The 23793-nt window shown below is 44.2% G+C and overlaps 1 protein-coding gene across 1 annotated transcript in view; it reads right to left on the minus strand.

Moving 5' to 3' along the window:
• SYN3 (synapsin III) overlaps positions 1 to 23793 on the minus strand; it is a 198778-nt gene that overhangs the window by 65250 nt on the left and 109735 nt on the right. The gene's annotated exons all lie outside the window — the stretch shown is intronic.

A 23793-nucleotide genomic window follows, 5' to 3' on the forward strand; every position in this document is an offset into this window, starting at 1 on the left:
AGACAGCATGGGATTAAAAAAGAAAAGACCATGTTCAAACAGGAGCTAGGCATTCATGGAAGGGTGGCTATGTTGTACTGGAAGCTCCAAAACTATGACATTTCCCTTCCCCTTCTGACTTTCTTTCCTTCCCTACAGAAACTGTAATTGAGGTTGATTGTGCAGTTTAAGGCAAGGGAATGAGGCCTGGGACAGAGAAACAGTGAAGCTGATACTGGTAGCTCATGTCTACAGACCCAAAAACACTGTAATTAGGAAAAGGCCACTTTTACCTTATGTTGTCCAAATCTGATAACTCAAGCCATACTCTTCTGAGAAAAAAAGATTTGGCATTCTGTCATAATATTTAATTACAATAGCCTTCTTCCTTCACCCCAGATAGGTTGGAAGTTTCAAAAGGTGAAAAAATTAAATCAATCCAGCTTTAATTTTGCTTTGGCTGCAAGTCCTTCTTCCTGGTGTGAGAAGTGGCCAAACCAAAAACATTCCCTGACAAAAGAAGCATGGCTCTGGATTCAGATATTCCATATCCAAACTCTATTCCTGTAATCCATGTCTGTTAGCAGGAGGTCAGAGACGAAAACCACCTCACACATCCAGGTCAGAGCTTTTATAAGGGGGCCTTTCATTTGTTCATCTCTTCCTCACCACCCCTCTTTAGGGTTCAATTTCTTTTTGGCTCCTGTTAGGTTAAGGGGAATTACACATCCATATGGTAAAGAGAAAATGGATTCCTTCTTCCTCTGTAGACAGTAAGGAAAACTAGAGGAAGCATAAATTTTTTGTAATATAAGATGACCAAGGAAATCCTCAGTAATTATTACATCACAACTGTGTAATTATGAGGACACAGTTTCCTCTGTACACCTAGGAGACTGCAGGCTTGACCTACATCCCATACATGTGCAGTATGACTGAACAGTGCCAGAAGTATGTTCTAACAGAGAAGCTCCTCTGGCTGCTAAGCTGGTTGGGTGACCTATTTGTACCGTCACTGGATACTGAGCATCTTTCTTTGAGCACAAAGTTGGTATTATTGCTGATGCTCAGATTTACCAGTTATTTCTCTCTGCCATCCGTGATAGGATTTAATCTCAAGTAATCTGATGTGGAAATGAAACATGATGCAAAGCAACTTGAAGGGCTTTTCACTTCAGACAGGCTTATTTAGTTTCTTCTTTATGGCATAGTTTACTTAATACCAAGCCAGAAACCTACTGGTAAAGCAATAGCTCTTCTCAGGGAAGAAAAGCCTCTCACAACATGCCAGTGTTGTGGTGTGTTAATACTGCAGATGTTATGGATCATGGAAATGCACTTTCCTAGAGGCAGGCATAAGAGAGAACAACTATGCAAGGCTGCCTTTTTTACAGACAATGTACTTATACTACCTTCTGTTAATTAACCTTGGACTATACATATTTTTTTATTATGTCAAAGCCCTCATCAGAAGAAAAAACATGCTCTTCTGGTCCTAAATCTAGTCCTGCTGTACTTGAGGATTTAATTTTTAACCTTCAGTTAAAACCCCTGGGGAAATGCTTGGGCAGTGCTACCCCCATTGGAAGTAATCTTGTGTAGCCTGTGCAGGTCTTCACTAGAGATTAGTACGCAGCTCTCAGCACTCATGCCCCCTAGTCTCTCTTGATGTATTAACCCCTTGTGCTACATACATCCAGCAGCTCTCTGGAAGGATTATCCTGCGTCTGAGGGCCTTTCTCCTCCATATTCCATCACTTGTCTTCACAATTTGCATGTTCTGCACAGGGCGTGTAGCTGTTTTCTCTGCAAGAGTGAGCAAGTGTCAGCACTGTCAGGCTGGTGATAGCTAAGGCTGTTTCCTCAGTTAGCCCCTACCTCTGTTTACCCAGCTGCTTCTTATTGGATGTATACCTCCATATACCCTCATGATGACTTGCTGTAGTAAGGAAGCTGCCCTGCCCTTGCTGTCCTCCCATCTCCCCAGACCTTGCTTTTGTTTCTCTCTGACTAGCAAAGGCACAAAATAACCCCCAACAAAGAGGTGAAGGAGCTGGACTCCAGAAGCAGTTTCCAGCACTCTGGCATCATGTCTCTCCTCCAAGGTAAGCCCTCCAGGGAGACAGGTGTGAACACAGCTTTGTCACTGGGTTCCCACCACCCATCTCCCATAGTAGGAACTTCATCTGGCCTTGGGGGTGAGTGGAGGGAATTTTCCCTTCAGCTCAGTAAACTGCTGCAATGAAGTGACTTCAAATCCTCCACCTTTTGGTTACTTATTCTCTTGGCATTTTAGTGAGAGCCAAAGAATCTGTTTTCCATTTGCTGTACTTTTGCCTGAGACTGTAATTGCTCTTTGAACCTACAGGAGCAGGAAACCCATTAAAGGCCCAAGCGGACAGGGATTCAGTGCCAGCCAGCACATTCCTCAGCTCCTTTCATCCTGCAAGAGGAGAGCGCTTCTGGCTTCTCCAGAAGGGATATTACTATAGTTTATTTAAACTTAAGGCTGATTTCAAGAGTAATTCTACCACTCACCTATAGTTATAATTGTTCCAGCTATTTGCATTATTATCTTTATGGCTATTATTATCACTAACACAGAAATATCTATGGAGAGGTCATTACAGAAAACCCAAGTATCAAGCTTGCCTTTCAGTATCTTGCAGACTGTAAGGTCAGAGATAACAACAAGAGAAACTAGGCTAAGGGTATGTCATAACAAGCAGTATGGAAAACTTGGTCAGGGAAGGAGCTTTTGGAAAGAGAATGAGAAGGCTGCATATTGTATGGGGAATAAGAGCTACCTCTTTCAGGTAGAAGAAGTATGAAAAATCTCCCATATATATATATGTATATATATATACACACACACACAGACATACATCTTTAACAATGCAACTGCCATCCAATAGGAATTTTTTTTAACAAGAAGTGGCATTGCTCAGAATAAGTGGGACTGGTATGTTGCTGTATTATCCTGGATGTCCATTCTCTCTTCTAAGTGCAGATAACCTTACAGAAAGTGGGTTGCTCTCACTTTGTCTCAATACAGCGTGCCCCACAATGACTTTTTGCTGCATGAGGCCCTTGTCTGTGGCTGAGTGTGTCCTGTAGGTTCTGGTGTGGGAGAGGGGGAAGCAGCAAAACACAAAAGGTGTGAGCCTCAGAAGATACTTCCAAGAAAAAAAAAAAATAGACTGAGGTGGTACTGGGAACAGGAAGGCATAGATACTCTGAGATTCAAAATTGAGAATGAGGAGCTTGGATCAGATGCAATGGAACAAGGAATCCAGAAATGTTGATTTGAAGGATGACCCAGATGGAGTTTGAATCTGTTATGTTAGTGAATTTCACAAAATCTAGTCTTTGTGAGCCAGGTTTTGGACCCTCTGATAGCTGGCTCTGTGCCACTATAGTTACACGGATCTTCACTAGAGCTGATATAATGAGCTGATGAAGGGTTACCTCAGTGAACAGGAATACAGGCAAAGTGGATGACACTGCTGTCCCATCCTCCTCTGAAATGGTGTCAGGTAAGGAAATAGGAAACATGAGGATATTCTGTGCACCATGCAGCTGCCAGAATGGCCTTGAGACTTCTCTAGCTTATGTCTGTGACTGGATCTTAGTGAAAGGAGACAAACAGACCTGTGTAGAAGTCAGTAATGGCATCCTAGCGATGGCAATACTTGAAGAGGGACTGCCACCTCTTTTATGTATTTCTGCTTACAAGAGGGGGGAAAAAAAAAAAGGATTTTGCTAGGCAGTGATATGGAGCAAAGCCTGTCATGCCTGCTCTGTGTGACCAGCAGTCACTGATTCACATATTGCAGTAGTCCTGGGCTGGGAAGGAGCCTGTGCAACCATCTCACTCCCAGTAGAAAACAGCACTTTGCGTGAGCAGCCTTCTGTGTGAGTACCCAACACCTAGTTCAACTCTGCAGTTAACAACAATCAGATTCTGACAGTGGGGAGCCTGTGCTGGCATTCCAAATTCCTTTATCTCAAGATAATCTAGCATAAAGAGCAAGGAGAAAACATTTGTTCCAACCCTTGGCATTGCCCAGATAGCTATCTCTTCCCTTACTCATTCTTCTTGTACTTCAGGTTACTTTCAGTGAGGACACGTACTGCCCTCTAAAAACCTGCATAAAAAGTTTGCAATGGTTATGGAGCCAAGTGCTCAAAAAGTTAGGAAATCCTGGATTACAGTTACCCAGGCAACATTTGTGCAGATGGGTTATGACGCTGTCTTAATTTCAAAGTGCACAGACTATTGTTCCTCTGGACACCCCCTTGCTCTACAGGCAGGAGGGAACTGCTCTGAGGGCTACTTGGGGCTGTGAAAGCATTGCAACAGTTCTCTGCAGTACCCCCTGCCTCATGCGTTGTGGAAAATAGATGGTGGTGGTCACCAGAGGAGGCAAGGGACTGCAGAAGGAGCAAGAGTCATCATGGGACTGAAGCAATGGACTGTGGCCCTGCAGAGCCAGCCAGTGTCCCTGACACTGCCACACAGCTCCAGTGTGGTGCTGGGAAAGTTACTTTGTGCCAGATTTCCCACAGGTGCTGGTGACGTGGCCTTGCTTTCTGGATGCCTGACGTACCCTCCAGTCGCAGACTGTTCTCTAAGGCCCCAAAGAGTTGTTTTTAATGTGAACTGATTCACCAACCCTATTTGCAGAAGAGGACCGCTAGAAGCTGAAAATCCAAGTCCTTGCTGTTCTATACCAGGTACACAAAATCTTTTGGCTCCGCACTTTCAGCAGGCAGCCCATCCTCTACAAAATGCATAATACCCACTTTAGTGGTGGGAAAACAAATTTCTTGATGTTTTTGAAGCAGTTAGGTATGATATCTTGCTGAATGCCATGAACTCAGAAGGGGTTTTAGTCATTCTGCTCTCAGAGCATGGTTTGAATCCTGTGTACTAGGGAAGACCTAGGTCCATCTGTCAAACAGGATAAAGCTAAGCATGAAATACGAAGTTTTTTAATTGCAGAAATTCTACAGTAGGAATCCTGTGAAGGAAATTACCTACATTGCAGGGCTCAGAAAAGCCATTTCAGTGGTAACTCTTGTAAGGGCACTTCCACATAGGCACTTACTGGCTTTGCAACCAAAACAGTATTTTAGTGTAGTTTTTGTGCTCAAACTATACATTTGCAGTCATATTATTTTGTAGTCTACGAGTCCCTGCTGCCCTAAAACTTTCTTGACACATAAAATTTTATTATTTCAACTGATAGTCAGCAACAAACCCAATTAAACCAGAGCAAATCTTGCATATAGAAAGCTTGTTTTGGAAGAAGCGGTTTATTTGATTTGGCTTCCTTTGATTTGTTTGTACAGGAAAAAAAAAAAAAAAAAAATATATATATTAATATCTCTCATCAACTTTATATTCTACAGAACCTCCTGGATGAGTTTACTATCACAACCCTGAAGAGACAGCAGGTATGTATGGGAGCTGGAGCTGATGAACCCTTGTCGGATATTTTTCAGAAGCTAAGTTCAGTAACCCTTCTTATATGGCAGCCTTTTAGCACAGGAATTTTTTTTTTTTTAATTGGAAAGTAAAAATAATGTAATAATAATATTTTTAAACTTTTTTGTTTTCTGTGCCTTTACTTAGGTTTCTGCTCCTTGTTTACAACTTGGAAGAAAAGGAATGAGATTCTTTCACCCCGTGAAAGGTTTAACACAGGTTAAAGCAGCAGCTTAGGATTTTTCTTTAGTAATAACCAACAAACAAAGCTAAATCCTTTTGCAAAATAACAAATTTAATCGGACAGGCAGCTTTGCACCAGCTTCCGCCAATCTACTGCCCAGTGCAGAGGCACAGGAACCCTGGGGGCCACAGCTGGTCTCCAGGGAGATTGGCAGCACTCCAGCCCCAGCCTGCCCAGCAGATAAAGGTTCCAGCCTGTTGGGAACACACAGCAAAGTGTGTGACTGTCCCACTGGTACTCAACGTTGGGAAACTATTACAGGAATGTGTAGTTCAACAAGCCTCTACACACAAGCCTCTGTTTTTTTCCCTTGAGATAAGATTTCGTGTTATGAATTCTCAGGGCTTCCCCTGTTTTGCTGGGCAGAGGAATCCTGGCTTAACCCAGCAAATGATGAAAGGGGCCCATACTATGGGACACAAGCAGGCCTTGTCACCTGAGGTACCAGCAAGCCACCTGGCAGGACACCAGGGAAGAGTTTTATGAAGCAGGGAGCAGTCACCCTTGGCCCAGATGTCTGTGCAGAAAGCAGACAGTAGCTCATGTAGTTCCACCCCCGTTAAGTTCAGGGTACCTGAGGCGGGTGCTAACAGCAGTACAGCTGAAGCAGCTCAGAGCTCAGGGCAGGCTGCAAAACCTGCCCAGCTCCCTGGGAGAGTGTGCTTGCTAATAGCTTTACCCTGAACTCCATGGCCATGGTTATCAGCACACTCAGGAGATAGTTGAAAGGCGGTAGGAACTTGTCTGTGCGGCCCGCCGCCTGGCCTCTGATTACAATGGCGCTGTGTGCTTAGCCTCTACGTGCCCCCCTGCACTGGCTCCCTTGATGGACCCCTAAATACACCTAACACGGTTTGAAAGGAAGGAACAACCCCCTCCCCTCCACTCAGAGGCTAATGGAGAAAAGCCTTGTTCAAATACAAGTGCACAAAAGGCTTCAAAGCAATCTTTTTGAAAATGGCTGGGAATAATTTCTTTCTTTGCCTCAGAGCTTTTTCTTACTCTTTTTTTATTTTTATTTTTTTAAATGTAAATACTTGCAACAAGGGCTAATTGTCAGAAAAATGTAAGCTATTTCTTAGTAGGATTCTTGTCTGCCCATTTCTGCATTCCGAAGTTTTGTCTTCATAGCTGAGGTCTTGACTGAATTATATATCTCAACATTGAGCTAGGTACTGTCTCTCCAGATGTAGCCTGTAGGGACTGAGAAGCAGTCTTGTTAAAAGCCCGAAATAAAATAATCTGTTCCAAATGACTTATTCCTGGCTCAGGCAACTAATTGTGTATGTATGCCCCAAGTTACATTAATGTGGAAGTAATAGACCACAGAGAGCTTGTAGTGTTGTATACACTACTTACACATTAAGCCTATGGCTATGACATCATTGCCCTTGTTCTGGGCTCCAGTGGTGGCATAGCCAAAAAAGAGTAACTGAGAACAAAATGCATTGTTCCTCTCAGCTGCTAGGGCCATATTGACTTTGTGAGTCATGCTCAGCATGCAGAGGTGATACATCTAGTCATTAGTGTTACTAATTCCCTGCTTTGAGAAGCCAATATTGCCTACTCTAAGAAAACAGGGAAGGGGTGGAAAAGTGTTGGAACTAGTCACAAACACATTAGCATCTCCCAGACTTTCTGTGTTCATTTGTCTGTGGCATAGATATAACAGTAGGATCTTAAATTGTTATAAACAGAGGATCATCTTGAGGCTTATAGAGGACAATAGAGCCCAGGCTGACCACAAGACACAAAGAACTAACTTGGTTTTGTTGACCTGCCAGCATCCCTGCCAGAGGGATGGAGAGCTAGAAGGGCAGGTCTGCTCTGCTGAACTCAGTTGGAGAGAATGGGAGCTGAAAAAGCCTAGAGGCAGGCCTAATATGTGTACATTCTGATTTTTATATGCTAGCAAATGTTGGAGGATTTGTGTAAGAAAACAACAAAAATCTCATCATAAAAATGAGGATAATGAATTTCAGTAAGTGTGAAAAGCCAGGACTAGCAGTACCCATAGCAGATGACCACCCTTAGCTCCATGTGATAATTTGCAGTCTTGGAAGATAAAATTATAGCAAACAAGAGAGCCAGGAAAATTTGTTTAAAAAGTTGTCTTTGAGAACAGAAGTCCAGGACCCACTGAGGATTAGGAGTGGCTAGCAGGAACTGCAGGCAATGGGGGATGCTCAGCTGGAGCCACTAAGAGGAGTTGCTAACTGAGTTAGAATAGTTACAAGAGGCAGCAAGCCAGAGGGGCTGACCAGATGTTCCCAACCCAGCTCAGCTCCAGCTCTGAAGAATTTTTTGCTACCCAGCAGGTGAGCGGCAGAACCCCTGAACTGTCAGCTGTGAGTGGGGCATTTCTAGAGTAGGGGGAAGCAATGGTCTGCTGTAGCATTTGCGTCATCAAGCAATGAGAGAGGACTTTGGCAAGAACCATTGCAGGAGCTGCTTAATGCCTGTTATTTTGTTTATGTTTCTTTGTCCTTTTCTTCTTTATCTCCAAAACAGTGCTGTTCTGCTAAGCCATTTGTGATTTGTAAGCAAGGAAGCAGAGCTCTCCGAACACTCAGTTAATTAAATTTTCTCAGGTTGGGAGTGGGAACACAAAATTCTTTTTATTACAGACCCTTAGAAATTGAAGTGCCCTTGCAGCTGTCGATCAGTATGACCGAAAGGGTACATTAATTGCTTCCTTATTTTTTTTTACATTTTCCCTTGCATATATTTGAGGCAGGAGTGAGGAAAGTGGCTTATCGCTTGTGTTTGTGTTCTTTGCAGACTTGGTGAGTCTCTATGGAAAGTCTGTAGGAGGATCCATTGGGGGCTTGGTACCACAAAACTGGGGTGTCAGTTTATATATAGGAAAAAGATAGATAAAGGGCCTGAACACTTGACAGCCTAGCAGTTTTGTACACCTCTATGAAGCAGAGGCTTAATTCTTGACTGCATCTGAGATATGCTCACCATGGTTACAGTATGTGAAGGTGTGGAGGAACCAGATATAAAATAACTCATTTGAGTGGTAGCACAAGTCCAAACACAACAGCCTGGACTTCAAGACAGGTCAAACATGCTCAGGCAAGATCCCAAGTAAATATTCAACAAGTAAAGCACATGACAGCATCAATGCACTACACTTCAGTACCTGTGCTAGCTAGAGGAATGCTAGGTAGGTGTGTCCTCACACTGTCATGTCTCTGGAAGGATGGGGTCAAGGTGTTCTGCATTTCACCTGGGAGGACTAGGAGAGGAAAGAAGTGGCTTTGGATGTATCTTTACTGTAAGTGGGGCCAGAAGTACCCTGTGATCATTCCATCAGCATTACCCAGAGCCATCAGGAAGGCTTTTTACAGCCAGCCCACGGCCATCTGTGAAACAGCCTCTGTTCTGATGGCCACTCTGGAGGCTGTGCTTTACCAGCAATAGAAACAGTATAGTCAGTATGAAAATGTTTGTTACATTTGCAGTGTTTAGAGTCTGAGACTACTTTTAAGTCTTATGATGGTGATAACAGCCTGGAATGATCTCTAACATACCAGACTGCTCTCTAGCCTGAGAGAGTCTTTCAGTAGTAGTCAGGACTGGTGGAAGCCAACTGAATCAGGGAGAAGGGAATACAGCTGCAGACTGGTGTGAGGCTGCACACACGACCCTGCAGGAGTCAGCTGCAGGGAAAGGATTATTTAGGGAGAGAGATTCAGATCTTATAGTACTTGTTCATTAGCACAGGACTGAGAAGAGGCTGTTGCCAACCTAAAACCAGCAGTCCTCTCGTGGCTAACTCTCCGTGAAAGGCACCTTTGTCTATTCGGCCATCATCCTTCATGGTATTTGTACAGGGACCCTAGTGCCATCTGCTCCCATGGAAGCTGACCTCCATGTGCTGCTCGAGGAGCTTCATTCTGTCTACAAAGAATTTCCATGCCAGGGCAAGGATACTTCCTGGCACAAAAATTGCCAGAGCTGTCCTGTTTGTATAGTGTGTTGGGAAGGGAAGGAACATGCCAGATACTCCTTACAGAGACCAGGCCAATGATGCAAATAAGAGAAGGCTGCAGCTAATTTTGAGCTGTGGTGGTACTGATGCTCCAGCCAAGACTGACCAGGTTACAGGGTGAGCAGCCAGCCAGCCCTCTGCTGATGCTGCCCTGTCCTGCCTTGCTGTTGCTGAGAGCTCTTTCACTCTTGTTTTATTCAAATGATCTTGAACCTGTTCCCACACTATTCCATTCACATGAATTTTATCTATTCCCATGTTCCTCCACCCCTCCTGGAGAGAAGTGTTTCCTAAATTCTAGCCCAAACCACCCTTGCCATTACTTGCCCTTCATGCTGGTGCTCTTCCTGGATTCCCTTAAATGAGGTTATAAGGTGTGTAACCTACTCCATTTCTGACTTTCTGAATTCTCTCTTCAGAATGTTGTGTTTTGCTTCTGTCCCACAAAGGGGAAGGCTCCATGTGTGAGATGCTGCAGAGAGCCTTTGCCCCCACCCAAAATCTTGTTTTTCACAGTGACGCACACCCTACTCTGCTATTACTTAATAAAAAGTGAAGTCATTCCTTTCCTCCCCTTCAAACTGCTCCACCCTCAATCAGGAGGTCTGCTTCTCCACCCTTTGGCAAAACAGCTGTTTGGGGGTGGAGGTGAGTTTAGGGGGGGTGTTGGCCACCCTCTCATCTGGGAAAAAAAAGACCAAACACACACACACAACCCCCCCCCAAAAAAAAACACAAAACAAAACAAAACGAACCCCAAAAAAACAACAAAACAACATCACACAAGTTCAGTCCTGTCAAAGGGAACACCCTGACAGCCTTCTCCCCCGTTCAGTGCTTGGGAGTATTTCATGTGAGCACAAGTGAATAAGATCACTTATGTCGGTTTGTGAGTTTAGTTTAGGACGCAAGGAAGAGTCCCAGCACAGCACACCTCTTGGCTGTTCTTTATCTGCCTTTTTCCTCACACTGGAGGGGAGATTTCACTGAAACACCAACACTACTACTTTGGCAGGTAGGAAGAGGCAGAGAAGTCGGTGAGCATTAAGTGGTCTGATGCAGAGCAGGGTTCTCTGTTCTGCTCAGACTTTGCTGACAGACAGTGGGAAGGAAGAGAATCCCTAGGAGCTTGGCTGCAGCTGCATCATTCTGCCTTACCTCTATCAGTGTGGGTGCAAGTGGTCATCCTAAACATATGTCAGCATCCCATAGGGACCATCTGCCAGCTAAACGTGCCTGGAACACAGTGTGGTACAGCCTTCCCACCCTTAATGTGCCTTTTCTGGCATGTTGGTGGCTATTCTGGCCATTTCCTCACTGGAGATGCTACTGCTTCAGAGAAACCACAGGCATGGGAAGAGGCCTGCATTGCATTCTCCATCCTTAGAGGGAAGAGTGTTGACAATTGGGGCCACAACATCATGAGGAAGACTTTTGGGGAATGTGTTTGCTCCAAGAGGTGTTACGTCCTTCCAGAACCTCTGCGTTTAAAAGGGAAAGTCTGCAAATGTTCAGAAAATAAATCATATTGTGCAAGGAAGCACAAAAAATGTGCAGTAAACTTGTTACAGTAGGGGAGCCAAACTTGTCAACTGGTTTGTGCAGAGGGAGGCAAACTGGTAGGCACCACTCCCATAAAAAAAACAAACAGATGGTGAGGGGCAGAGCACAAAAATACAAGGTCTGGCAAGTGAGGAGGCAGCTGGTAGTTTCTGTGGTCAGGGTGTCCAGCTGCCCTGGGTTTGATGGACTGTACCTTCACCTGCCTAAGAGCAAATGGAGTTTTCTTCCAGAGCTCTCTGCATATGTAGCTACCTTTCTGCTATCTCCTACTTCAGCCACTCTGTACCAGTTCATGGCTTCTGTTCCACTGCACAACAGCAATGAATATGCCAGTTCTTGGTTCTCCCCCTTCTCAGCCATTTCCTGGCTGCAGCAGCTGTTATCTTTGCCGTGCTAAATCAGATGCCTTACGGTCACTCCAAAGCAATCAACTCGGAAAGAAAGCAGTAAACAGACAAACTACGAGTCCCACTATTTTTGTTTAGGCTGAGGTAGCACCCGCTCAAATACTAGCATTGTGTTGTGCCAGTTGCTACATAAAAATGGAATAAAAGGACTGTCTCCCAGAGGGAAAATTATTTTCATATTACATGAGGCAGATGAAGCGCAAAGAAGTAATGAGCTAATACTAGTTAATGTCAATGGTCTAGGACTTCAGCTTTGCCATTGTTACAGAGCTCACATTCCTGGGCCAGACAAACCGTATTTTTGGGAAGGACCAGTGGAAATGGTTTTGGGACTGTACCAAGGTCCTCCCAGGATTCTCGTTTTCTTAGTCTCAGCCTCAAAGGAATTTACAGCTGGCTCAGCCTGAGCTGGAAGTCCCCACAGGAAGGATTTTGTTGATACTCATTCTTTGGAGGTCGGTGAGCTTCTCTATGGAGGGAAACACGTATATCTGGCCATGTCCATGGCACCACACCCTCTCTTCCTCCAAAGTGGACAGTTTCAAGAACTCACATGACTGTGTCCATCTGCCCAGTGATTATTAGGAAAACCTATTAGGATGGTGTGTGTGTGTGTGAGGTTTCCCCCATCTGTTCCTTCAGTTCAGACAGGGCTTATCTCCGTCCCAAGGTGAAACAACCTGCCAACTCGGCTCTTAAAAATGAAAAGGATCTTCCACAATCAGCAGAGTTCACCAGAATCTGGTGGGTGGGAAGCCAGAGGCTACCTGAGATGAGCCCTGTGCCCCTACATGTTCTCTGCTCACTGCTGGGCTTCTCCCTACTGCAAGCATCCTGTCCATGTCTCTGCTACCAGTGATGCTGACTGCTGTGTCCTGGCTGGGTCCCACTAGGTTCCACTGGTAGAGTGGGCAATAGCTCCTTATGCAGCACCTGGGAAATATCTGTGGGACGGGAAGAAGAACAATAGCAGCTCATGAGGTCTGTCTTAGGTGCAGACTGATTGCTTCCTGCCAGTCAGAGCAGAGTCCTACAGGCAGTCTTCTCCAAGATACCCTAGTCAGACTTTTATTTCAGGTCCAACATAAAACCAGGGCTGTCTGCCCAATTAATAACATAAATCCAGTGCCTGTCAGCTCAAGGAATAGTGCTCTCCTGTCCTGCAGGGACATAATAACTACCTTTTCCTCTTCCTAAACAGCTTCCCAGGATTCCTCACGTAACTCAACACTTTTTAAAAACTCTCAACACAAAATAATGTTACTGATCTGATTCCCAGACCCAAGACTTATTTTTCTTACAGAGTGGAGCTGTTAAGGGTCCATATGCCCTTTTACAGTCCCCAATCCCACATACATCACTTGGAGCATGCTCTTTGGGCCTGGAGAGCATCCTTTACAGATTTGTGTGTGGGGAGAAGGGAAGATCAGGAGAGGGAATCCAGAAGAAATTTAGGGAAAGAAAAAATGCCACCTGTTGCTCATGTTTCTGGGAAAATGTGGTTGAAAAAGGGGGCACTGTCCTAAACTTTTTACCTTCCTTTTGTACCCTATGGTGCCTCTGGTCATCAGATTCATCAGACTGTATAGCAAATTTGGTGAAAGATAAAGCATAGACAAGAAATCATCAAAGGAGTGTCAAGCAGGTAAGACTCAGACATGACATCTGCATTATGAATGCCAAATACTGCAAGCTCCTTCACTCCTGGCATCACAGCTCTATTACCACTGTGTTCATTTTGAACCCTCTAACATGTACTCTGTGCCCTTTGGCAGGGACTTGCCCTGCCTGTTGTATATTAGTACAGCATTTGGGACAATGTGGTTTTGGTTTTCCTACAGAATAGCAGTGCCAATAAACAACGAAAGCATGTCAGTCCCAGTCTGCATAGGAAAGGCAGTGTCTGTGGGATGATAACATCGTTGGTGGTTACCATAAAATTTTCAAGAATAAGTCATTCCCCTCATACACTTAAAAAAACCCCCAAAAACTTGGTATGCTAAGAACTTGGAATATGACTACATCTCCCTTATTTGGAAAAAAAAGCAAATTGTGCTTCCAGTTTCCTGGTCCCACTTAATTTTTAATATTTGACCTGCAGATTAGAGGTTTTCACGTCATCTGTCAGCCCACAGAGAGTATCCCAAGGTTCAGTGTGTGTGAGAGATAGGAAAGGGACATTAGGAACAGGCCAACCACAAATAGCTAATATTAGCTCTGAGAACTGGAGTGCTGAGGTCTCTGAGGAACACTAGTCAAAGAAAGAAAATGGTTGTTTGCTAAACTCCCACTTATTCTACGGCCTCTGAGGACTCCTGGCTTACATCCCTGCCCAGACATGCTACATGACTATTTAAGAGGATTTCCCCCACCCCTTCCCCCTACACTGGCCATGATTTTCCTCTTTTGTAACTGTATTACAGTGTGATACGGGATTCCTGCTTCAGCAGCAAGTTGCTTTATTGGAAACAGGAAACAGGGGGGCTATGCAGGGCTCAGCCCCTCTGATAACCATGGACGTCACACCCACGTGTGGACAGGGATGCTTCTCACATATGGCAATGATCAGCAGCTCCCCCTTTTTCTCCCCTTCTCTTTTCTCCAGAAGGGCTTACAAAGCCCTAGAGGGGCCGTATATCGAGTGAGAAGCGGTCTTTAGAAAGCAGGGCTGTGTGAGGCCTCAGTTATCATGGAACATGATTTCTTCCATAATTCTTTTAGATTATCCGCGACCAGAACATTTGAGACTAAATCTTCACGTGACCAGGGCATATGGCCTTAGAATAAGACATGGAGTGAATTACAGAGAGACAGCCTATCTTGGGCAGAATCTGATTAAGGGAATCCTTTGAGAACTATCCTTTACACGCATGGCTTTAAGGCCATAGGCATGGCTTTAAAAGCTATCCCCCCTCCTTCTTTCCAGAAATCCCTGATGGGATAAAGGCTTTTTTTTTTTTTTTTTGCAGCACAGGCTTCTCCTCTCTTCTCCTTCCTATTCTCAGAAGCCTTTTCTCAAAATAAAACTGAACAGCTGTGTCTGCCCGTCCTTCAGATTATAGTTTCAGGGGAGGAAAAAAAATAAAAATTATTTAAAGTAATTGCATTGATAATTGTGGAAACACCTGAGGGGAGTTGTAGGCATTGTCTAAGTTAAGGAGCTACGTTCTGTCTTGGCAGGGAGGAGAAGGAAATGCATTCACTGGAAATAAGATTTTGCTTCCTCCAGCCAGCTCTCTATGGTGCTATTTGCTTACAGCCATGCACAGCTAATGCTATACTACACCCTCTAGGTTAAGTTGTCATTATATATGATGTTCAGAGGTGAAGGTTTATTGTGAATGAGGAGGCCAATTTCAAATGAAGTAAAAAATTCCCCTCCCAGCCTGCTCCTTCTGCTTCCATGAGGCAGGCTGTGCTCTTTTTGATGATCATGCTTCTTTGGCACAATGCATTCCTTGAAACAAAAGTGACTTTATGTAAGTACCAGTGGGAGATTTTCTCCATTTAATCAGTGGAGGGGAGAATGTGTTGTCCTAAGCTAGTGCTGGACACATGCTACTATTAAAAATGTTCAGTACATCTCCAGCTTCTTAGCATTTGTTATGAACTACTGCACTGGAGCAGTCCAGGCTCCCACAGCAGAGCACTTGGGCTAACACTGAACTCCAAGCTAACACTCTGGGCAAGATCTGGTGGCTCTGTTACTAAATGCAGAGCTATGGAAATGTGTTTTCTTGCTCAGGGCACATGCTCAAGCTTTGGTACCTTGATAGCTCAACTCCTGGTATGCAATCCATACATACATTTGACACTGTCCTGGTTCCTGCCAGCTCTGGGTAGTTCCCATTGCTGCCTCTTATGCATTTGAAGTCCTTTCTGGGTAGTACTAGTGGTGTGCAAGTGCATTTACCCACACTGTGAGCCTCCTTTAAAGAAGAGCACTCCCACTGTGAACTACCACCTTGGTCTTGCTACAGAGTTAAAATCAAAAGGAGTTGAACTCTTTTGGTATAAGACACTAGTTTTTCAAGCTTCTGCTGCTGAAGCATGTGATCATAATTCTAGCCCCATAGTCCCTGGTAAAGACAGTTTCACACAGTGCAAAGGAAAAATGGAGGAAGTTCGCTCGGTTCCTCTTTCTTGCCTTCACCTCCAGCCACGCTGTATCTGGTTACAGATTAATTCTTGCTGCACAATACCTGTTGTCACTTGCAATGAACTGGAAACCAGGGCTACTTCACTAAACAAACAGAAAGGTTCTGTAGCTTCACTGTGATGTCTTTCCCTACTTCTGTGTCCCCCACCAAAACACCCCTCAGAAGCACACAGAAAGCGACAGCGCAGGGCTTTCAAATTAAAGGAAAAGGGAACAGGGACTGCAGGTTGTTACCTTTGTCTTCAGTGAAGGAAGAATACTATTTTCACACATCTGTGCTAAATCAAACACTGTTCGTTTCACTCCTGACGTTAATACATTAGGTGTGGAACTCAAACTGCTGACCTGAAAAGCTCCTTTGAGAAATGTATTGCTCTTCACTTGGGAAGAGTAAGACAATAAACAAATGACAGAGTCCTTACTCCAGGCTGCGGATCTCCCATCTCCTCATCTTTTGTCTCACACTGTACACGAAGATTTTTGGAAAAAAATTCCAAAAGAGTGAGGAAACAGAAGAGCTGCCTTTTGCTCCAGAGAAGAGAGATCTTCCTTGAAATCTCACATAAAAAATTCCCCAGCTTCTACTGTCTGGGACCTTGAGTCTGTGTGGGATGGCCCTGCTGTAAGTGAGCAGTCAGCTGGTGCTTAGAATGCAGCTTTGATTTGGGAAAACAGGAACGAAAGCATTGAAAAGGCCAATTTGAATTTTAAAAAAATTCTGTGCCAAGGCTTCTCACTTTTGACACTTGTGTGCTTCCATGCATGACAGGAATTGCTGAGTTTGTTCCCTGCTGGGACTCTACCCTCATCATTAGAGACTGTTCCTGTAACTAACACCCTTATTTGCTTTTTCAGGTGAGAGACTAGTTCAGAATCACAGAATCACACAGAATGTTTGGAGTTGGAAGGGACCTTGAAGATCATCAAGTTCCAACTCCCCTGCATGGGCAGGGACACCTCCCACTAGAACAGGCTGCTCAGAGCCCCATCCAACCTGCCCTTGAACACCTCCAGGGATGGAGCCCCCACAACATCTCTGGGCAGCCTGTTCCAGTGTCTCACCACCCTTACACTGAAGAATTTCTGCCTGATTTCTAACCTAAATCTCTCTTCTTTCAGCTTAAAACCATTACCCCTTGTCCTCTCACTGCAAGCCCCTGTAAAAGTCCCTCCCCAGCTTTCCTGTAGGCCCTCTTCAGGTACTGGAAGGCCACTATGAGGTCCCCCTGGAGCCTTCTCTTTTTCAGACTGAACAACCCCAACTGCCTCAGCCTGTCCTCATAAGATTGCTGCTCCAGGCCTTCGATCATATTCGTGGCCCTTCTCTGGACACGTTCCAACAGGTCCACATCTTTCTTGTTCTGGGGGCACCAGAGCTGGATGCAGTATTCTAGGTGAGGTCTCACCAGAGCAGAGTAGAGGGGCAGAATCACTATGAGGATGAAGTGACTGACTTCGTCTTGCAGGAAGTTTTTGCAGGTTGTGCGGGGAGAGGCAAGAGATAGTAACTTCCTGCACCTGTTCTGTAGGTAAAAAGAAGAGTCTTCCTTGAGAGCTGACAGCCTGATACTGTCTCCAGGCTCATTATTGTAATAACAAGAGGAATACCAGCCCACTCGTGCTGGTCCTTCTGCTTTTCACAAGTATGGTGATTTCAGAGGATTCCAACATGCTCTAAAACCAGTGGCACATCCTAGGGACTGGCTGGCCTACTGCATATGGAGGTACTGCAGCTCTACTAGCTCAGGATGATCTAACAGATACAGGATCATTGTCTCCTGCTTAGAATCTTTCTTTATCTCCCTACTCTCACACAACATTGAGGAAACCACTGTATCTCTTTGCCCTTTGATGTGTAGGAGAAGAAGAGAAAGATTATGCTGGGAGATGAGGGAGCAGGCTCAGTGCATGTCTTCAGAGGGCTTGTGAGAGGCAGAAAGGTGAGGGGAGAAAGATCTTATGCTCAACGTGCCAGAAAGGTCATATCCTCAGGCTGTCCTCTGAAGAGAGGCTGGATTCAGCTCCCCTACTCCTCTGGGGCCATTCATCACTGTGAGAAGCAAGGCCAGCTCTTAAGAGACAAGCAGGGATGCAGTGGCCAGCCACTTTCAATGACAAAAATGGAAAACAGAAAAATGTAATTCTGGACTGTGTCAGGAAGACTGAAAAACAACAAGATACTGCCTTACCAATGCCAAGCAGAGTAAACCTCATTACAGGGAGAGTAACCCACTGTGAGCAGAAAGACTTGCTAGTCTGCCGGGCTCTGTGCCTGCTAAACACTGGGGAGCGGTTTGGACCCCCACAAATACACACAGCAACTGCAGTGGCCAGTACTCAAACACAGACCCTCTGTCATGGAAAGAGACATTTCCTGTACAGTACCCAGGAGGAGGCACTATCAGTAACTGATATTACAACGAGAGGTAGAGAACATGTAAGTGCTGTCCCACACTTGAATTTCAGCAGGACGCTAAGACTACAGTGAAAGAAAGCAATGAGGTCTCTGATGACCATACCAACCTTCAAGCTCTCATCTCACCAAAAGGAAGGCTTGCTCCACAGCTGCTTGTGGAGCTGATGCAGGGACCAGATGTTACTGCTTTTGTATGTCTACTTCTTCTTTCTCAAACTCCTGTTGAAGGCCTCTACAGAGATATTGTCTTCTTCAAGTTATGCTGATAGAAACGTCAAACCTCAATTGCAGTAATGAATCTGCTCATGAACTCTGCTGGCCACAATGCCACGGAATTGCCTTAAAGCGCTCTTAAAAATTTGAGGCATTCCAGTCATTTTAATTACTGTGCATTGCATAAGCCAGAAACTAGTTCATACAAAGGAACAACAGAAAAGTGTTTTTCAATCACTCTTACTCTCTTCTCTGCTTAGTGCCAGCCTCCAGAGCTCTGGGAACACCAGCTCTTGTTACCATTTGAAGCACTTCATCTATTTGCAATCTCTTTGTTCAGTCACTTAGAGCTATTGATGCAGTTTAGAAGGGTTTAAAAAAGAAAAACAAAACTTCAATTTGGAAATGGCTACAGCAGCATGAAAGTAAAGCAAGAGAAATGGAAAAACTTATTCTAAACAAAAATGAGAGAAAATTAATTGCTTGGAATGAAGCAACAGGCAGGTAGAGCCAAGCAAATCACATCATGTCCTCCCTCCCGGACTCTGTCTGACCATCTAATCACAGCCTCCTGGCTTGAACCCTGCATGGTACTGAGTGAGCCCTTTGGCCCTGCTCCAGAAATGCACTTAAGCTTATATTTAACTTAGTGCATGTAAACGGTCCTGTTGACTTCAGCAGAGCATCTTGTGTGCTTAAAGCCAAACGTGTGCCTTAGTGTATTGCTGGATCTAGGCCAAAGAGTACAGTCATGTGCAGGAAACATTTTCAGCTTGATAAGGGCTGTTAAAAGATATTTCCTGGTTGCCCTTATGCAGCTGATGCCACAACACAGCCTGACTGGAGGATCCCCACAAGACCAAGAAGATGATTTCATACTCTACAGTCCTTTATAATGTAATACTCCTGGTTGACACATGGTGCCTGTGGTCTCCTCCCAGGCTGGGTGCTCTCTGTAAGCACAGTCTGGAAGGGGTCCATGAAGACTGAACACAGTATAGAACCATTAGAGCTGATGGAAGTGGAACAGCATACCTCTAATTAAAAGCTTGAGAACAGGATAGAGTGTTACCTATGCCTGGCTTGTAGGCAGGAAGGTGACATAATTCCTTCGCAACCTCAGAGAAAGAGATCAAATTGATTTTTTTTTTTCGTATGTATTTATAGAATCAAAGACATCTTTGAAAAAAAAGTCTTATTTTAAGAAGCATACAAAGTTGACCGTTACAATAGAGGAATTAACAGGGTTTTTTTCCAACCTTTTTCACACTCAGAAAACATAGCAAATTTGAACATTTTAAACAAAACAGTATTCTCATAGGGCAGTGTGAGAAACAACAGACATTTTACAGAAGAAACAGCCAGTCAGGAAATAGGAGAATCTTTTGGTAATGCAATGCATGACCACTCTGTACTGCCCTACGACATGGTGTAACTGTGCTATAAAAAAGGACATCAGACGGGTCTGAAAAGCACCTGACCTTTCCCAACTGCTGCATAAAAGCAGAAAAACAATTATCTCTCCTAGAGGGTGTGATGTTGAGCTGGTGTAACAGATACGAGGATCATCAGCTTCAAGAGAAGTTTTTAGGACAAGAGGAGGCTTTGGAGCAACTTGGCAGCTGGACAATTTAGAATGTTAATGGCAGGACTCCACTAATTAATCAAGCCAAGTTATTGTGGAAAAGTTAAAATGGAAAAATGCTCATACTTCATAAGCTTTTAAAATGAATATACTGTTCATGGAGGTGGCAGGACTGTTTGGACTGAAGGCTGAAGTCTCCTGACTTCATTCATGCCATAATCAGTCTAAGGCGGCTGAGGTCTGATCATAAGTTGGAGTGTTTTTAGCCACTACATGTGTCAGGGTTTTTTTCTCTGGAGGTGGTGATTGTGGGGGTATTTCTTTCTGTCTGTCTTTCCCTCTCCCTCTCTTTCTTGTCAGTTCAGAAGCAGCTTTCTGCCAGCACCCAGCATCCCTCACAATGCAACCTGATCAGAAGGGAAGTAACTATGCCTCCAGTTCATTTACAGCAGCACCTTATGCCTCTTGAAGGAACATCCCGAGGTGCTTTTATCTCAGTCTCTGCAACTAGCTCTGGGATGGTCCTCTCAGCCACAAGCAGGACTTGTGGAAGGAAAATGATATTGTTAGTACACTGCTGATGTAAATTGCAGTGAGTATCGATGGAAGCATAAGGTAGTTCTTTCTCCCGAAATTTAACTGAGATACCCAGCATGATATCTCTCCTTTTGAGCAGGGTAGGTTCTTTAGATACTGCAAGAAACTTGGCCTCATCGGCTAAAAACGCCGCCATCCCTTGCAGCGCAGTGCCCCCTAGCACTGTCTCCACACATTAATGCAGGATGGAGGGAAGGACACTTTGCTCAGTCAACAACACCTGCAGGACATGGCTTTCCCTGGCAATTTTCACACCAACTATTGACCCAGCCCAGTCATGCTTAGCTTGTGGGATCCGACAAGATCACAGCATGAAATAGTGTGGCTGCCCAGTAAAGCAGAGAGAACCTTAATTGTGTTCAACAGTGTGTTCTTGGTGGAGGACTGAAACATAGATTTCTTTATTTGGTGACATTAGCCAAATGTGAACTCTAATTTTCTCATATGATCAAGGTCTTTATTGTCTCCTTTCTCTGCTACTTTTTATGGCCATATAAGGCTTAAAGTGTTATCTAGGCAAAGGAGCTAGATGCTAGTTTTTATTTTTTCCCTTTGCAGTTTCTCCCACACAGGCAGGGAAAGAAATTCAGAAAGAGTTTTCCTTTCAGTTCCTTCATTGACTTTCTGTGTTACTTTGATCCTGTTATCAAATTTTTCTCATTTAAATAAACACTCAGAACCCCTGCTTGGCTCTTCCGGAGTGCACTTTACTGGTAGGTCTCAAAGGAGAGAGGCTAATATTCAATATCCAATAGATGTTGTCAGAGGATAAATGTAAAGATGATAAAATGAATTTGTAGCTAGGTTAAGTGATTTAACCAAGGCCTCCCAGCAGGCCACTGGCCAGACTGAGCTTTCCTGAGTATTATTTACTTGTGATTTACAAAAATAAAGCACTTTGGTTTCTGTGTATGAAATGTGTCCTTTAACTGGGAAATGAATATAGTTATTATCATACTGTACCCAGTAGTCTGGGTTGAAAAACCTGCATCTCTATCACTATAGAGAAGTTCATATCTTTTTCAAAAGAATATCTAGGTATCAAAAAAGTAAGTGAATCAGCTACATCCCAACTGATCAAATACAGGTACTACTACACCAGGAAATGCTAATACAGGCAATAAAAAACCCCCGTGGATCATATTTCAAACACTGGAATAAAGACAGTAGTAAGCCTTGACCCACAGACAGCCTGCACACCATCCCTTCCAAACAGATCCCTTGCCACTGGAGCAAGCTGTGGCACTTCTTTTCATCCTGAAGAGTAATTGCAGATGGCTTCTCTGGGTTATATCTGCAAAGTGAACTAGATCCTTTAAACAGCACAAACGTCATGTTACTTTAACAAGGTTGGTTAGTCTCACTGTAAATTAACTACTTCCACACCGTGGGGGACCCTGTGTAACTTCAGTAACTTCTAGCCCCCTTTTCAGAAATGGAGAAGATTACTTTGTTTAAGGCTTTTCCTTTTCAGTTTCCTCTGAATGTGTCCTGCATCTGTGCCTTCACACAGCACCCGGCAACTTTAAACCTTACTACAAACCATTCAGCTTGTTAGTCCTCAGAACATGCAGGAAAGGTGTTATTATAGAAATGAAGAAACATACTCAGAGAAGTTGCTTGGCCTGAGAGTGCAGGGAGGTGGTGCTGGAACTGTGATTATAATCTAGTTGTGTGTGGGCCAAACTCTCTCTTATTTACACCAGTGTCAGGTTATGGAATAACTCCACTTCTCTCAGATACTGATCTGAGACGTTGATAGACCAGGTGTATCATGGTGTTGGTGATATCAAACTTTTCACAACAATGAAGAAAAAATGAAAGTGCCAGACACACCTCGTTTTTCTTCCGTGTTGCTCTGCTGAGGCCAGTGGAGTTGTTTCTTGTTTACAGCCAGTGAGACTGAAATGACAGTCCAATCTGAGATTCAACTTCAGCTGTAGTACCTTTGAGGTGTCTAAATCAAATGTCCTGCTTAATACATGCTTACATGACCCATTAACACCTCGTCACCATCATTTTTTTTCATTGTGTTCATTAATACATGTTCCCGAGAAGCTCCCATCGGTATTATCCCCATTACACAGACTGGGATTTGAAGCACAGTGAGGTGAAGCTGTTACACAGGTTGTCTGTGTCACAGCAAGGGTAGAAACCCACCATTACCCACTGTTAGCATTGTAACCTTGATCTCTACTAGTGACACCCAACCTGAATCTTTTGTGTACTCCAAATAAAAGCCTGTGTTTCCATTAAATTGGAGGTTTTAATTTTATATGGATGGTATGATTAAAGAAAAGGTGTAGGCAGGCTGTGCTTCACCCAGATGGAGCAGAACTGTAAATCTCAAGACTTAGCTGACTATTTAGAAATTTAGGACAGCTGGTCCCTGGCCTTTAATACCAGCATAATTTATAACTAGACATGCTTAATTCTTGTAAACCCCATGGAAAATACTCTGACATTATATACACTGCTTTGATACTGTGATTAATCACCCCTCAGTCCCCTTTGCTGGATAATAAGGCTGCCTGTATCTTGCATCTGGCAATCTCCTTCCTTACAGTCCCAGCTCTTCTATAGCATTTACATTTCTACAGCTGATAGAAATCATGGCTCCAAAAGGGGATCAGGGAAAACAAAACTAACAGGACTTTTCTATAAATTCCATTAACGCTGCTCTGCTAAAATATACTTTGAGATTAAATGTTGGGAGTGCCTGGGTACATACAACACTACTTTTTCCAGCTGGGTTTTAGTAGTTTATGACCCCCTTGCTGACCGAAAGCCCTGAGAAAGGGAAGTGATGGGTTGTGGTGGGGGGACATAGAAGAAGGGGCCCTTGAGCAGTGTGGAAAACCGCAGGACGAAATCTGGTTTACAGTTCAACTAGGTCTTGTCCTTCTTTTCCTCCATCCCCTTTTCACTGTCTCTAGAAACCAGAGGAAAAGCAGCAACACGCTCTACTTCTCTTGCGCTTTCTGATGGCATTCTAAAAGCCGTTTAGATCGCTGTTTCGCCTCCTCCAGTTGGAAATCAAGCTTGCGGACAGCCGAGATGGTTTGGAGGGAAACAGCCCCAGCTTTCCAAGCAAACAACAAACCCTGCGTGCGCTTCCCCCGTGCCCCCTCGCACGCTG

This window comes from Apus apus, chromosome 1 (genome assembly GCF_020740795.1).
Source record: "Apus apus isolate bApuApu2 chromosome 1, bApuApu2.pri.cur, whole genome shotgun sequence".
NCBI classification, from domain to species: Eukaryota; Metazoa; Chordata; class Aves; order Apodiformes; family Apodidae; genus Apus; species Apus apus.